The sequence below is a fragment of the Gallus gallus genome, chromosome 3 (genome assembly GCF_016699485.2).
Source record: "Gallus gallus isolate bGalGal1 chromosome 3, bGalGal1.mat.broiler.GRCg7b, whole genome shotgun sequence".
Classification (NCBI taxonomy): domain Eukaryota; kingdom Metazoa; phylum Chordata; class Aves; order Galliformes; family Phasianidae; genus Gallus; species Gallus gallus.
In genome coordinates this window covers 7469527-7486291 of record NC_052534.1, presented here as the reverse complement: position 1 = coordinate 7486291, position 16765 = coordinate 7469527, and the positions used below count along the sequence as shown (strand labels likewise).

At 40.4% G+C, this 16765-nt stretch overlaps 1 long non-coding RNA gene across 3 annotated transcripts in view; it reads right to left on the bottom strand.

Moving 5' to 3' along the window:
* The window catches only part of LOC107052022, a 28910-nt gene extending 13306 nt beyond the window's left edge, over positions 1 to 15604 (bottom strand). The window contains exons 1-9 of one of the 3 annotated variants that reach the window (XR_005858695.1): positions 14470 to 15604; positions 13784 to 13900; positions 13002 to 13219; positions 10989 to 11313; positions 9575 to 9729; positions 6527 to 6616; positions 5518 to 5720; positions 4738 to 4826; positions 1793 to 1933 (exon numbers count right to left, since the gene is read on the bottom strand). This is a non-coding gene — a long non-coding RNA (uncharacterized LOC107052022). The remainder of the gene's footprint in view (positions 1 to 1792; positions 1934 to 4737; positions 4827 to 5517; positions 5721 to 6526; positions 6617 to 9574; positions 9730 to 10988; positions 11314 to 13001; positions 13220 to 13783; positions 13901 to 14469) is intronic. The other 2 variants (XR_005858696.1, XR_005858697.1) reach the window with 2 other exon arrangements.
* Positions 15605 to 16765: the final 1161 nt, after the last annotated feature.

Sequence of the window (16765 nt, the reverse complement as noted above, 5' to 3'; positions counted from 1 at the left end):
AGCTCCTTTTGAGTTGCAGGGAAACAAAACATTGTGAAAGCAACAGTTTATATTATTTATTGTGATGTTTACTTAGTGAGAGAAGCTGATGAGTTAATTCTCTGTGGAAACGCTGAATTACGTTATGAAGAGAAACCCAATTAATTAAGGATCATTTCCTATTGATTTCACTGTGCTACAGAGCAGACACAAAGTACCCGATATACTTTTTGGCACTATGTAAGATATAAATAATAAATAATAATATACTTAGGCCAGCTACTGCTGTCCCGATGACCTATAATTCTCACTGAGGAAACACTTCTCAGACTTTGAAGCAAATACAATAGAAGACACAATGATTCTTGCAAGAGCAAGAACAGGAAAAGCATGGAAGTACACAGAGGCACAGTTCATACTCCAGATCAAGAGGACAGCCAAATGAACAGATGTGAAAAATGGACAAAACTGGAAATAGGCACATTTTTTTTCCAATTCAAACGGGAAAATACCTCATTTCATGCCTTAAGGTGAGAATCATCTACTCTGTAGAGCACAAATACTGAGTACATTCAGGGAGTGTACTAAGGCTAGACTTCAAGTACAGATTCACCAAGAAAATTTATTAAGAGCGAAAACCAAGCCCTGGAAACCTGTGTTTGACAGCTTAGATCAGCACACTGCATGGTGATGAAGCACCAGGGCATGTGCTCTCTCTTTACGCGTGCTTATCTATCCTGCATACCAGCTGGATTTCCACGCTGCAGTGTTCAGCCCTTCGTGGCCCCACTGCCAACAGTCTCTCCATATAAAGCAGCAAAGCAATCTGTTCTGTTACCCAACCTCCTGTAAGGCTGTGATGAGATTTGGAGCGAGGTTCTGGCTCACTTCAAAGTTGAACAGATAAAGATTATTGCAGAAAGACAGGTGTGTTTAACTCAGTCTGGAAAAACAGATGTATTTTATTCAGTCTGGAAAATATAGCAAATATTCCATGCATTGCCACAATACTCCATTAAGAAATTCAGAAAGTTTACCATTCCTTTGGTACAACCATGTTTATTTATAAAGAACATACACAAAATTGTGTTCCTGAGAGAAAAAAAGAGGAGAAACAAGTTGTCTGTCTACAGTCTCCAGATTTCTTCTAGTGAGCCTAACGCCTGGAGGTATGCTGCCTCTGCATCCTCCCAGAGCTCATTTCTCCTAGCCTTGTCTCGGTCAGTTGCCTCTTTCTTGACTGCTTTCTGCCCCTGAAGTCCATCCAGCAGTATCAAATCTATGCCCTAGCTTTTGTGTTTGTACTAACTCACAGTATCACTACTGGGCCATAAAGTTTCAATTTTTTGCTCAAGGTTGCCAGGCTAACTAATTACTGGCTACTACAGCAGCTCCTCTTTGTGTGCTCAGTGCCTACACTGAATTACATTTTCTTTTCACTTAGCCTGAAGAAATGACAGATAGTACACCCGTGAACTTCAGCCATGTTCACAACTCACTGTGGTCATCGATATCCCACAGGATGGAAATAATAACATGGAAAATAAAACATGGATCTTCACTCTGACACTCTGGAATTTGGGCAAATGACTCAAGCTGAGTCTTCAGTTCTGATAAACAGTACCTATCTAGGTATCTGGTTTAAAAGATGTGTAAGTACATTCATTACTCGCAGGAGAGGGTAAAACCCTACTTTGTTGACATGGTAGGGTTCTTCTCACAGGAAAAGGAGCTAGCAGCAGCTCTTGTTATGTCTGTGGTCAACATGCACCCTGAGCAAGAGAATAGGATGACTACAATCAGTCTGACTCACCAGGAGAGCATCCATCCTCCTAGGCGTGAGGGCTCCTTCTTAAGTACAGTTGCATTAGCAGAGCTCCAGCTCTTCTTGGCCGGGCAGCAGTTCTTTTGGTAGGGCTAGCAGCAACAGTCTGGTTTGAAAGCCTGGAGAAAACTGAGAAAGAAGGGGAGAATTGGGAAGCTCTCAAAGCCTTTGACTTCTGCTCATTAACCGTCTCCACAGTCACAGCAGGAGGACATGGAAAAAAAAATCACAGAAAATGGCCCTTCCATTTTTTTTTTCCTCTGGCTAACATTCAGGTTTGCTCACAGAGAGGCACGAGGAAAGGTTTGACTTGGTGAGGCTATTCCTTGGCCTCAGGAATGAAAATGCTTAAGGAAGTGAACAAATCCAGTAAAAGAAGAAGAAGAAGAAGAAGAGGAAGAAAAAAGGAAAAAACATTTTAAATGCTTTCCAAGAGGGATGACAGACAGACTTCTCAGCATTGCATAGTGAAAGGATAAGAGGTACTGATGGTGTTACAGAGAGGGCAAATTATGAGTGGAGCTAAATCGAGATCTTCAACGTGAAAATGGCCAAGCAGAGTAAGCACCCAGGAAGGTGGAGGATCTCTATTCTTGGGGATTTTCAAAAATCTCTATTTTAACTGCAAACCGGGGCTCACAGTAAGTCAAACTAAAAGCTCAAATTGAAGTTGAGACAATTTATATTGGAAAGCTGTAGATGCGTATCGCATTCCTGCTGCCACTGACAATTCTGACACAAAGAAGTCAAGCAAAGAACATTTTTAACCATGCAGTTAAGAGTCTATCATACGCCTGACTACTGACCTCCAGGGCAGACAGACAGATCTCGGAACAACTAGATGTTCCTGCAGTTTATATTTTGTTGTGGTTCTCCCCAACTAGCAATAAACAAACAAACAACAACAAAACCACAAAGTGCATAGTATCAGAGAGACACAACAGGAGCTCACTCCACTGAAAACAAGACAGGAACCTCACTGCTGCCTTGCAATTACTTAACTCCCTCTACACCTCATGCACTGGTTAGCACAGAAGGAGCACAGCGTGAACGTGGAAATGCTATGAGATGCAGTTGCCCATACCTGGAAAGGGTCCTGAGAGAAGGTATGGTGTGCACAGCATCTTTTCTCAGCCATAATGAATGTTTTTACATCCATTTCCGTCTAGTGAGCATCGACTGCCCACAGTGGTGGTCTGCCTGCGTGACCCTGTGTTAGGGCAAGTAGGTAAAGGACAGACAGCAATAACCCCTCAATCCAGCATGTCGTGCACTGGCTGCAGACAAGAGCAGCACAGTGATAAAGAACAAATCAGGGATGCTGATAAAAGAGTGGGGGTAGGAAATCATCTACTGAATGTGAATTAATTATCAGAATTATTTGTATTATCATTAGCTTATTAACTGCATTAATAAGCAATGCAAATAAATGCAACGATCAAAATAGTCTTGAAATTCAGCGCATAAGTGTCTCTGCTCAAGGTTTTGCTTAATAATTCATTCTACTCAGAGGTTCAGAGTAACTTCCAACAGAAAAATAACAAGAGACCAACAAAAAAATCCCCAAACACAGAACATCACTGCGCTTGCTGTGAACTCCCATTCCTGTGGAGTCTTTAATGTTTTGGAACATAATATATAGCAGACACAGTATTTTATGAAGTTTCTTCACACTTCTGCTTTATTTAACATGTGCCCCTGTTGAGCTGACTTCTTGTTAGAGTGAGCCTCAAATATTTGTGGAAGAAATAAAACCTCATGGAAGCAGAAGAGACAATGAGACTGCAGAGTAGGATGGTCAGCACTACAGGGTATTCACTTCAAAGACACATCCACTCCAATGAGCCTTTGTGCCCACTGAGACCAAGCTCTGAAGTGAGGGCTTCATGCCCCAACTGCAGGAAGTGCCTCTGCAAACTATGGCTGAGGTTCCTCAAACCACGGGCAAAAATGGTACCTCCATAATATTCACATGAGAGCTTGCTCTGCTAAGGCTTCGCTTGTGATGCCACTGGCTGTAGGGATGCACTTCCTTCTTTTTGCTTTTCAGATCTGTGCAATTGTCCATCTGCTGGAAAAAAACGCTAAAGAACAAGTAAGGGAAGTTGGATATACTTTTCTTAAATCTCAGCACAACCACAGCTATTTTCTTCACTGTAAATAACGTTACAATCAGTCTATTGTTTTCCATGAGATATGCAAATTTCAAATCACTTGAAGATTGTTTCAACTTTTTCAAACAGCATCACCTGAGTACAAAGCAGCATCGCAAGGGAAAGAATGGAAAAAAAGAATGGTGGTTTAACTAGTTTCATTTTATTAGCACATTGCTGCCCACACTGATCCTTTTTATTCATTAACAAATGGTAAAGCAAGTTTTTAAGCAGGAGGAAAGCAAAATATATATATATTTGGAAATTTTAATGCTGTGGGTAGTTGAAAATTTTCAGAGGAAATTCATTTTTTCACAAGTAAATTAACTTCTGTTCTAATTCTTACTCTATGAAGTATTTGCATTTCATGAAAAAGATCTGATTTCTTTTTGACTGCTAAGTATAAAAGCATAGAAATGAAAAAGGATAAGCCAAAACCTAAGAAGGAGTGTTTCTTTAAGCTATTGCAACACCTCAACAAATGTTATTTCCAATTGCTCGTGTTCCTTTTCCATCTACAGGCACACAGTGAGCTTCCCAGCTGAACACTGCCCAGCAGCAAACGAGCTCCATGATGCAGGAGCTCCAGTCTACACCATCCTACAGAACATCCACACACCAAAGCTGGAACTCTGAGGTGCTATGGAAAACTTTTGGATGGAAATGGCTGATTTTCAAGCTCAAGTTCTGTTTAATTCTACTGATTTACAGAAACAGAAAAACAAACAAAACTAAAAGAGAAACAAAGTAAGAACAATGACAAAAAATGCATTTTCTCACCATAACAGTCTTACAGAGCTCAAGTCATGTATTGCTTCTTTGATGTAGCACTGAGACACCCCCAACAGTTGAGGAGACATCACATGTACCTGGAAAAGATTAGGGTTCAGCAGTTTCCTGACACTCACCCATCCCCACCGCATCTGCTTCCAGGAGGAAGATGGACTACTGAGGTACATTATGGCAACAGGAGCACCCACGTGGTAACTACACCAATTTGGTTCACAGCCCAAAGGTTCACATCAACGACAGTTCCCACGTTGTGAAAGATGTGTTCTTCGAAGAATAGGTGCAAAAAGACCTTTTGAAAAGAATGCCTCACTGCAACAAGTCTTACACCAAGCACAAAATGTAATTTAGGGTACATTCAGTGTTTTGTTTCTTTTAATTTAAATCATCCCAAACCCTTGCCCCAGAAAAAGATAGGCAATTTGTCAAACTGCAATTTATACAGACCACTTTAAACGTGATTTGGAAAGTGTTGCAACATTTAGTATAAACACCAGCACATCTGTGGGGACTTGGATCCAAATCCAGATTCAGCAATGTGGCATGACCTTATTTCCACATGACAACACAGTGCTGCTCCTCCAAGGAGCAGGTAATGTGTTTATCACCAGTCCCTGCCTATTCAACTTAACACTTTTTAACAGTGGATGTAATCTTTAGTAAAACTAAGCTTTTACAAATTGCTGTTAATGCGAATCATGCTTAACTTGTCTAGCTGTCTCTTCTAAAGCTTATGTTTTCCCTAAAGCTGTTTAGATTCAGAATACTTACCCACTAAGTGAGCTTGGATAAGTGAGCAGGTTATCAGCATCTCTGAGATGGAGTGCAGAGGACTCTGCAATGCAGACTGAGTGACGTAAACGTGCCTGATTTACGTTGTATGGGAGAGGTTGGAGGAACTTCAGCAGGTCTTGGGGATGAGAGTGTCAGATGATGCTTCCAGACCTCTTCAAACAGCTCAAGGTGACATGTCACTGCCACGAAATGAGTTTGGGTCATTGCATTAATTTCCACCGCTCTCTGCAGGCATGTGACACTATATGATGACAAATTTGGAAGGACTTCACTTCAATAACTTCTTATTTTTTTTTTTAAATGTACCAATTGTATGCTGTAGTCAAGAGTCAAGCTACATTAAGGCAGTAAATCTGACAAACTAAAGGGATTTATAAATTGACTGTTATATGACTTTTCAGAACAGAGAATAGCAGGCTCATTGCTTTTAAGCCACCAAATCGCTGTTGCATGCCAGTGCCGACGTTGAATTTTGCCTAGTATTTCAGAAGTCCCCCAGAGTAACAGACCTTTCCATCTCCTAAAGATTTTGCAAGCTGTTCAAATCTGTACTTCATTATTTTTACCCACTGACATCGGCTCATTTCTAACTGAATTCTATTTTGCTACAATAAATTTAGAAATGCACTTGCTTAACCAGTTATAATGCCACCAGAAAGCTATTTAATCAGCAGATAAACATACCCTGAAACTATTTACTTGAGTACATTTACCCATAAATATTGTCATAATGGCTTTAATAGAGTGTGGGAAATGTCAAAACTTTTCTTTTTTTTTAATTGAAATTAATTAATCAGATGTGTGCAGCATTTGTGCAAAAGAGTGTGGAAAGGATAGTGTGGAAAAAAAAAATCTATTTTCCCTTATTTCCTAACAGGAGTAATTTCCTTCCTTGTGTCACCAGTGGATGAATCAAAGACTACTCTACATTTGTTTTGCTCTCCTGCTGCACCACACAGATTTGCATGATGCACCTTCTCCTTACCTTCATGGGAATGGTTTGTGATCCACTAATGTATGCTCAACTAGGAAATGGGGAGACACCGTGGAGTCATTTTTTAAAATCCAAATATATCTGTAAACAAAGAAAAAGCATATTTTGTGCCACCAATTTCCACCTCTCACACTGGCAACTAAAAATGAAGAAGTTTCTGGAAACCGGAGAGAAAGAGAAATCCTTGAGGACACACAGAACTGTGCAAAGGTGGTAATTTTCAGTGAGCAACATGTTTTCTGATCCCACAGTCATGTGTCTTCTCAAATGCTGTTCCCAACCATACCAACACACTGTTTACTATGGGCATGACCGTTACTTCTACATAATAGTAAGGGTGCCCAACACTTTCCATTTTAAACACGCTTCCAGCAGCTAATGACTTTGCCGAAGTTTGATCATTTGGATAGAAATGTTCTATGCACTTTCTGCCTCAAGTTAATTAGCTGTGCTGAGTATAGAATACAAACATAACACCGTGCTCACACTGAGTTCTGCCCGGATTAGAAGAAATTGTAAGTGACGCCTCGAAAACATTCAAGTTATTCATGTCATGCTTTGATGAAGGGATTTGAAATATAAAAGGTGGCAGTGTTTATGTTAAATACTGCTGTTGTTGGAAGAAATAGTACCAGGTCAATCATATTAAATCTTTTATATGTTGAGGCTCAGCAGTGGGCTACAGTGACTCGGAATGGGAGATCTCATCTTGTGCTGTGCTTAGATTTTGGCAGGTGTTGTGGGGAGGAGAAGAAGAAAATTGTCAGTAGTAACAAAACAGATGGACAGGGCTGATACGGAAGACAGGGGAGCATTTTAGGTTAACAGCTGGGTAAAGAGAGAATCAAGAAGAGTGGAAGATAAGGCGTGAGACAAGTTAAGTTGCCATCAGGGAGACAGAGATCGGGAAAGAGACTGAAAACAGGAATGAGCTTGATAGCTAGTGGAAAACGAGTGGTGGAGGCGGGAGCCTGGAGTTCCTGTGCAATGCGCTGAGCTCCTTGGTGTTGGCTGCATCCTGATGCCAGTGGCTGTGTTAAAGGCAGAGGATAGGAGAAAAAAGCAAGCTCTCCCCACATCTTCCCTCTCCAGCCAGATGCTTACATTTGGTTCTTAAGAAATCGCTTGCATTATGGAAACTTCAGTGTTGCTCAGATACTGGAGGTGGATCACAAAGAGGGAAGGACTGGTGAGAGTGTTTTGAGGTGTGGGAAGAAGGAAGTTGCTAAGAGAAGAGGCTAATTTGAGCTCCTAAATGTCTCAGTACTTGCTCATGCATATTCCCAGTACAAGGATGAGACAGAAATCACTGCATATCCAGACCTGACAGCAGCTTGAAACCTGAATGTTACATTATTTTTCCTGCTTAGTGAGGTGTCAGGAGAGCGTACAAGATTTTTAGGCTGGGACTCCGCTACTTCAGCTGTGATTTGAGCATTGGGAATGATGTTCCTGCGTGTGCTCATGTTTCTGGTTACATAGGAATAAGCAGGTTCTTAAGTCCTTTATCCTCTCAGGGCAAATGATCGCAGCTAAAACTGTCAGAGCCTTGGGTGGAATCGTTTAGCACCTAGACAGCTTATCTGACCAAATATGGCAAATAGGGAAAGAAAAGCCATTACCTGCTCCAACATAATAATTTTCTTCATCTCCCCCACCCATTCCATTCACTTCATGGAGCAAGGGCATAAAAAAGTCACAATCCAGAGGGTAACGGCTGGCTAAAGAAAAGCTTCTAGGTCCTCTGCAGGCATGCTCTGGTACAAACCATAGCTTCTGCTTAGCTCTGGCAGCCAAAACCTCATCTCTGTAATCTATATCCTGGCTGTAGACTTCTCTGCTCTAATTATTCTGCAAGCATCTCTCCTCACAGCCTGGAACAGACTTTGTAAGGGCTGAGGCCACTGGAACGGGGAAGATTTATGGAGCCAGTCAACCTTGGCTTCCTTCTGCAGAACCTTCATTAAGAATGAAAAGACTCTTCTGAATCTTAGGGGGAAGTTTCCCTCTGCACCGAGGATTACTCACGCTTCCTGGTGCACTGAAGTTGAAGGATTAAGTAACTTTTCCCAAATATAGAACGTATCACCCCCAGTCACACACACGCATACACACTGCTGCCTTCTTAAGTGAAGCATCTAAGGAGGAAAATGAGATTAAAAATTTAGGAGTAATAATGAGATCAAGTTCAATTCACACCATTTCCCCGCCTATGCACAATCTATGTCATTAGAAAGGATTAATTTTTTGTTGCAATTTCTAATCTCATTATACCTTTTTGTCACAAGAATGATTTATCAGAATTTCAATACTTAATGCTATACTTTTTATGAAATACTGTATTATATTCTTACATAGTACCTTCATTTGACTTTTCCAGTATTCTGTATTTTCATTAGCTGGTATCCACTCACTCATGCCGCACTACTCAGCATGGCCATAAATAGAAAGACCAGCCAACCAAGTCGCACAATATTGAAAAGGTCAAAGTAGTATACTACATTACTGTAATTTAGAGAACACTGTTGGCAAAGTATTACAACTTTGACACCTTATTTATGTGACAACTTAAGTAATGAAAATAGAAGGCATTGCAAAATGATTGCACTACTACCAGCAATCATTGAGAGACTGAGGAATTACAAACCCCTCGATGTTATTATCTTTATGGCTTCATATAAATTCATGTTATTCTTTAAGTACTGCACCTTTTATGGTGAAGTCTGTAGTCCGTTCACTACTTCTGATATTGTTTTAAATATAAATGTATAAGGAGGTCTTAAGGAATACTCATAACCATTTTTGAATTGTAGCCCTTTTCTTTCAGCTAACCAAAAAATACAGGTAGAGGAAAAAAAGAAAAGAAAAGAAACAAGGAAAATACATCTAAAGAGTGTTATTACTGACTGCTTCTCCCCTCCTCCTACTCCTGCATCCAGATCATTCTTCAAAAAGACATTGAATAGGACACATGGAAAAAGACATTGAATAGGACGCATGGAAAAAGTGATGTGTCCTGACAACTGCATGGTCCCACACCTCTTTTCTTGCACCCCAGGATTCCTCAGACACCAGGGACACACTGCAGAAAAGCTTACAAAGCAGCAGTTAGTTCCTCAGGCTCCCCTCAGGATGACTTCATCATCAGTCCCAGTATCCAGTGCTATGTGATGTTCCAAAAGCCTCTGGCTAATCTGAAAGTCAAAAGACTCTGTGTCAAGTCATCTCCAGACATGCAGTTTTTCCCAAGGAGCATGGAAGTACACCTTTGCTCCTATACACTAGAAAAATTCACAGAGCAGAAAGTAGATGTTCTTTTGATTGTCTACAGGAAGAAAGAAGGAACAATGTGCAAGAGGCAAGGTGAGAGAACATCACCTAGGCTTTTTGAGATAGCTGCAGGAGAGCTGGGGCTTAGTTCACAGTCCATAGTGCTTGCATTCCAGTATGCTCAAAGTCCTGCTGAATCTCTGGCCAAAAGTAGGCACCCACAAGCCAATGGGATGTGTAAGATGCTCTGCAGGCAGCTCCCAGCAGGGACAGCAGGAGAATCAGGGGCAACCTGTACCTAGTCAATACACGATTCATTCGATCCTGGTATTAAAGAGTTCTATAGGATCGGGGTGTCAATTACATTTCAGCAAACTTCATTTATGAAACTGTTATTAGCTTAATAGATAATTGTCATAAGCTCAGCTATGTTAAACTAACAGTAATCAGTGACCTAATTCATATTACTCTCATTGTCTTCACTGGTGGGATACCCATTTGATAGGGAGCAGGGAGGCCAAAAGAAGTCATTTATTCTGAAGACTGCTCATTAACCCTAGTTTGAAAAAAGTCTATTGCAATAATGCATTGCAAGATTTCCTAGCATGGTGCTAAGAAACTGACCTGGCATCATTCTCCCACAGAGACCCTGCTGAGAGAACAGTGAGCCCTGGCTACAGCCAGGCTGCAGTGTCTGCAGGCAGTACAGCTGAACAGCCACATGTAATCTACTAATAATAGGTGACTACTGGGCAGAAAAAAGCCTCTGTCTTCCATGTTTTGTACGTGAGGTTTGAAAGTTGCTTTTTTTTTTTTTTGCTTTTGGGTTGAGGGTGTTGGGTAAAAAGCAGCAGACAAAGCCATATGTTGGACCTTGTCTGCATAAAAATGATGTCTTACTAGAAGCCAAGAAAGCTCTTTCCCAGATGGTCACACTTCCAATACAGATGCTATTATTCCAGTACTGTGGTTGTGCGCACTGCTGATTGGTTTAATCAAGGAAGTGGTTGTGCTCCGTCTGACTTATATAATCACCAGCCCAGCTAGGAAACTGAGACTATATGCTTATATTTGACTAAAAGTCAATAGGCAAGACAAGATATCATTTTCCAAGAGGGCGATTTAAAAAAAAAAAAAAAAGTAGGAAAAAAAGAAAAAAAAAGAACTACAAATTGGTCTTTACCTTTATCAGCAAAGGTCACCCGCAAGCAAGGGAGAAGCAGAGCAGCACACCTCCCAGCTGATCCGTGCCTCCTGCAGACTCCCACCCCGAGCTGGTGCCTTGGCACAGTGCTGGCAAGGCTGCGGGCCCTCCGGCAGAGCAGGTGGCTGTGGGCGGCATGCTCCACCGTCCTCCCACACCAAACAGATTTGCTGGCACTGGGGGTGGAGAAAGCGAGCTCCACCTGAACAAACTGAACCCCTTTGCTTTTGGGATGATGGCTGGAGGGATGGAGCGAGTGCCTTATGGAATTTTGATTTCAATTTTGTAACATATGGAAATTTGTCTGCAAGAAGAGTGAGAAATATTTAGAAACAGTTGGAAAGGCTGTCATTGAAATTTATCCTGGTTATGTCTAAACATGGAAAAGGACAACCGAAACCAATGTTAACTTAAGAAAAATGTAAAGAGAACTGACTATGCAACAAGCAGAAGGCTTATTTCTTTTTAAGTATAAACAATCTGGTGAGGAGGAAGAAAGGCAGAGCTATAAAAATAAGTGAAATCAAGGAAAAAATAATGAGTGTAAAAAAAATAATAGCATGCATCAGTTTGCAGAGATTTTTTTTCTCCAGTACAGCAGTCTGCAAATAAAGCTTTCTTAAGGGAAAAACCAGACAAAATATTTCTGTTCCAAAATGTCATAATGGAGAATAGCATAAAAGGAAAGCGTGCTGGGGGAAGAGGATAACCTTTAGCTTTGGACAGGCTTTCTAAAACACCTTCCTTGGAAGGCTGATCTATCTAGCTGCCTTGCGCAGTCAGTGGAGAGAGACATTATCCTCCACAGGGCAATTCAAAATCCAGGAATGCAGGTGGATGCAGAAATGATAAAAACTATAAATCATGAAACATAGGTCATTTTCTTGCTTTGGCTCACGACATTTGGTGGTTTGGAGAGTGTGAGAACACAGCACCCTTTTTTGATGCCTCTTCCTTTCTTTCTGCTCATTAAGAGCACCACTGAGTATTAAAACACTGCCTTCCCATGAACTCTTTGCGTTGCTTTCCTCTCCTCAGCTCTGTCATGTTTGCCCTCCCTCCAGTGCCATGGGCAGTGGCAGGCACTGGAAGCTGGTTTTGTCCATGGATGTCCTTCCCCACCTCTGTCTTCTGCTGGTGGAGAGGACCTAGCCGCAGGGAGCAACCCTTTACCCAGGACAACATCTCGTTTACACCTGCAACTGGAGCGTCCTTTGTGCAGCAAGGTAAAATTTCTTTGTTTCCATGTTAACTTGTAAAAAGGCCATATTACAGAGAGAGTGGAAACAGTGTGGAGGCAACCTAACAAAATATTTGAAATTCCAAGATTGGCAATGACTATAATCAAGGGTAAAGACAGAAATAGAGAATGTAATTGCTTCTAATTTGAACATAGCATTTACTTGCTTCTCATAGATGCCAAATAGGCAAGATTATCCAGATTTCTTTTGAAATGAGTTTATCTTTGAATAACTGGCTTAGCAGATTGACAGAACAAGTAATGTAAGATGCTTGGATGTGTAGCGTACAACAGAAACACAAAGTCAGGAAAAGCTGTTATTACTGTTATTACTGTACAAAGTCGCTGAATCTAACACAGCATAACACCAGTGCAAAGCCTGAGTTACTCTTCCACCATGGTAATCTGGAGAGGCAGAGAAACAGAAATTGCCCTGTTTTTCCTCGAAAATCAAGTACCCTAAGAAACTGTATATATGTATATTTTGGAAAAATCACAGGATTCTTTCATTTTCCTTTCCTTCCACATATCTGAAAATACCAATTTCTCCTCCTTTTGCTTCACTTACCTACAGGACTCAGACAAAGGTGCAGTTTAGCTTCGGAAAACAACTCATTGCATTTATTCACTTTAATCTTATTACTTAAATTTTCATTGTGCAATTGCTTAGAAAATACTACTTGAAAAAAAGCATTGTGTTAATGCTCATATTCCTAAATATATATTTAAGTAATCCATTAACCAGCTTATACCTTTGAATTTCAGCAGATAACTTCTTTTCAAATCCAAATGCCTAAATTTTCTGGTTACTCATAATCCATTCTGACAGAAGACAGGAACAATATCACATGTTGTATTTTGCCACCTGCTGCAATACAAACTTTCAGTAAATGTTCACAAGCAGCGTGCAAACCACAGTCTATTTTGGTAGAAGCTTCCTCGATAAAACTTCAGTGTTGCTTAGAAATTTCTGCAAAAAATAAGTTGAAGAATTTGAATCAATAACCCATCGGCTCGCTGCAAATATTGGGCAGGTTTTATGGATCTCTGAAAAAGCACAAATAGGAAAAGCAGAAATATTGGCTGAATAATACATGCTTTGTAGTATATTACCTCAATTTCTCAAATCTCCCTGACTCCCAATAAAGCAAGTAAAGCCAGTATTGAAGAAATATGGTATGGCCTGGATTTCACTGCACATGGGCTGAAGCGCCATCTTGAGTCAGGCACAGAAGCAAAATATACCCAACAAGGGTCCCAGCGGGAAGGCTGATAACATAACAAACACATTTGGACAGCAGAATACGGACCATAAGCAAAACTATGCTAGGCTAGAGCTGGAAGGAGAAAAAGCAAAGAGATATGTATGCAACTGAGTTAAAATATGAGAGCAGCCCCTCATGGCTGATACAATTGCATGCAATGACCACTGCTGTCACTTTCCAGTTTGTTCATGAGCTGGATATTTGAACAATCTCATGCTGTTTTCCTTCCAAACTTCCCATATCCTCATGCTGCCTTCCTCTCACCGTACCTTCTCATTTGTAAGGTCACTTGTGAGATGCCTTCCCCCATGTGTGAATAAGGCAGCAGCACTTACTGCACACTAAAAGAAGAACTCTCTTTCCTCCAGGTATCAACCAGTGGACACCTAACAGGGAAGGGCAACAGTTTTACTTTGCAAGCAAGTGTTCCTTGTGAGGTGCTTTTTCCCCCTATTTCCATAGGTTAAATATACTTGTTTGCATGAAACCCACCAACTAAAATATCCAATATGCTCAATAGGACCATACATTTGGAACACATTAGAATCACATTAATGTGTCTTTCCACACAGTGACATATTAATAGGGCAAAAAGCTATTAGGACCAGGTTGTCAGACATATACAATAGCTGAATAGCTGGGTCAGCATGAACATGCATTGTACTATAATTCATAAGAGAATATCATTAATGTATGGCAATGCAAGTAGACAAAAAATGAAATCAACATTTGACCATAATTTTCAGTCTTTCTTCCAACTTTTTTTACCCTTCCAACTACTAAGCACTTAGGCAGTTGCCAACATTGTGTTCTCATTTATACAACACCTATTTGAGCACATGTGCAAGGTTTGAGTACATGACTAGTATGTGCTTTCAGGGAGATAAGGATTTTGGTACTTATTTATTTTATTCAGAAGTAAAAGGGGAAAAAAAGTTAAAAAATCTATACTTACCTGTCCCACTCAATCAAGTCTTCCATACACTGAGATTTTCTGTTGATAATTTGGTCTTTGCTTCAGTGAGATTAACATCTAGGAAAGAAGAACAACGCTGTGCATGTAGAAAAGTTGAGGAATAAGGAACACTGTTAGGAGCTTGGCAATAGTATGCACAGGTGTATTTTCTTTCAGTGGTATATACATATTGACCACACTAATCACACACACATATCCTATTGGGTGTGACTGTTTTCTTCTTGACTCTGCTATCAACTTTCTACTTAACAAATCTATATGTTGTCATTTACACACCTTCTAAATTACAGGATGCTGTAGGACATATCATGCTTGCTGACTTGCTTTTAGTAAAGGACATTCTTACAATCAGTTGGCCAATGTGACATTACATTTGACCACAGGGCAGGGAATGAGGGAACAGTCCTTGTGATGAAGGAAGTCTCAATATGTTCTCAACCCAGTTCAATGGAAAGAGAAGGGACAAAAAAAACCCCACAAAGAAATAGTAAAAAAAAACCAAACTGCCCAACAAAACCCAACAAAGAAAGTCCCTAAGGAAATCTACATCCCTATCACAATGTAATGGAAAGAAAAAGAAATTTTTTCTAAGGGCCCAAGGCTAACAAAGTCTGAGACCCTAAATCTCATAGAGGCCAGCAAAAGCTGGTGGCCTTTAGTACCCAACAGGATCAGTTCCATCACTACAGATACTATTCAAACACTAAATGCTTCAGCATTTAGTTTCTAACATCCAGAGGAGATCAGAGGAGTTAGCAGCAAAGTAGTATTTGGGGGTGGCAATAACAACAGTTAGTAACTGCTGAGCACAAATCAGAGACTGTCGTCAGAGCTCCTTCAATGCACCCTTTCCACAAGCAGCTTGATAAAGATGGAAAAATATTCAGGTTGTCACAATATGCTCCACAAGAGCTACAGGAACAAACCAGACAGTAACAGGATTCAGGAAGCACTCAACTTCAGGCATGTACTATTGAGGTCAACATTTAGATCTCTGTTCAGCGTTCTGTGCTCAGGCTCTGGCTCTGCTGCATTATGAGGCTTTATCTTCGGCTGTGAAAGGTGAGCAACATCTCTGAAGTCAAGAGAGACATCATCTGCAAACTGCTAAGATCTTCACCAGAAGAAAAAGTCAGAGTTACAAATTCACACTGTGATCCACATATCAAAATGTTTTGTACATTTCAAAGCTGACTGAGGCCCATTTTTGTGATTTTTTTTTTAATATGGTTAAAACATCTCTTCTGACAGAGAAAATTGACAATACATGCTATAAAAATGGAGGAGTTTAAAAAATTAAGTCATGTGGATATTTAAATTGAGGATTACTAAGAAAAAAAGAACAATGTGGAGAAAAAGGAGGTTGAAATATCTACTTTAACACTATGAACAGGAAAGACAGAACTTTATGAGCTCCCCAAACTGTGCCATTTTTGGTAAGTTGTGGTCTCAGATGGAGATTGAAAAGTAGATGGAAATTCATTATCGTTACCTATAGCCATAATAATACAAAGGTGTTAAATATACCATGAAAAACTTTCCCATCGGTTACTGCATGAATATTATTACATACAGTTCTACAACATAAAAACAGACACTCTCTTTTGAGTGCAAAGCAGATGATAAAAATGAAGGAGCTGGACCCACAGCACTGGAACCCACCGTGGCAGGTAGTTAAGAAACAAATAAAAGACATTGTGTTGATTTAGGGCAAAAGAGTACAAGACCCCCAACGATCACAGAAGAATTGCAATTGGCAAAGAAATGAGCTTGTGCTGAAGAGGCATCTCCCATTGACTGAGCCATTTCAGGTTTGGGCAGATGATGAGACCGTGGCAAGAATTATCATGACCCACCCCTATGGGGAAAGTCCAAAAAAATCCAGGATGCTCCTATTCCAAGCACTACTAATACTTCTAGAATTTAAAGCTTTCATTGCTTATGCACTTTCTGTACTTTTAATTGACATCTTAAACTGAGCTGTGACACAGCTGAAGGGTTCCTCTGGCATCCCAGCCCCACCTGTGCTTGGTGTGGCAGCGCTAACTCAGTTCTTCTTTACAACCGACTGCAGAATTGTCCTCCCAGCACTGCTACTCCTCACAGATGTGAAGGAATATTCAAGTTAAACAGAGACATCTGCCTGCATTTTCCCCCAGCTAAATTCCCACTAAATACAGTTTACTTCTCTAAGCCTCATCAGCTACTGCTCTAAATACATTCCTTCAAAAGGAAAAAAAAATAAATACTACCTGCTTTTAATAAAATGTGTATC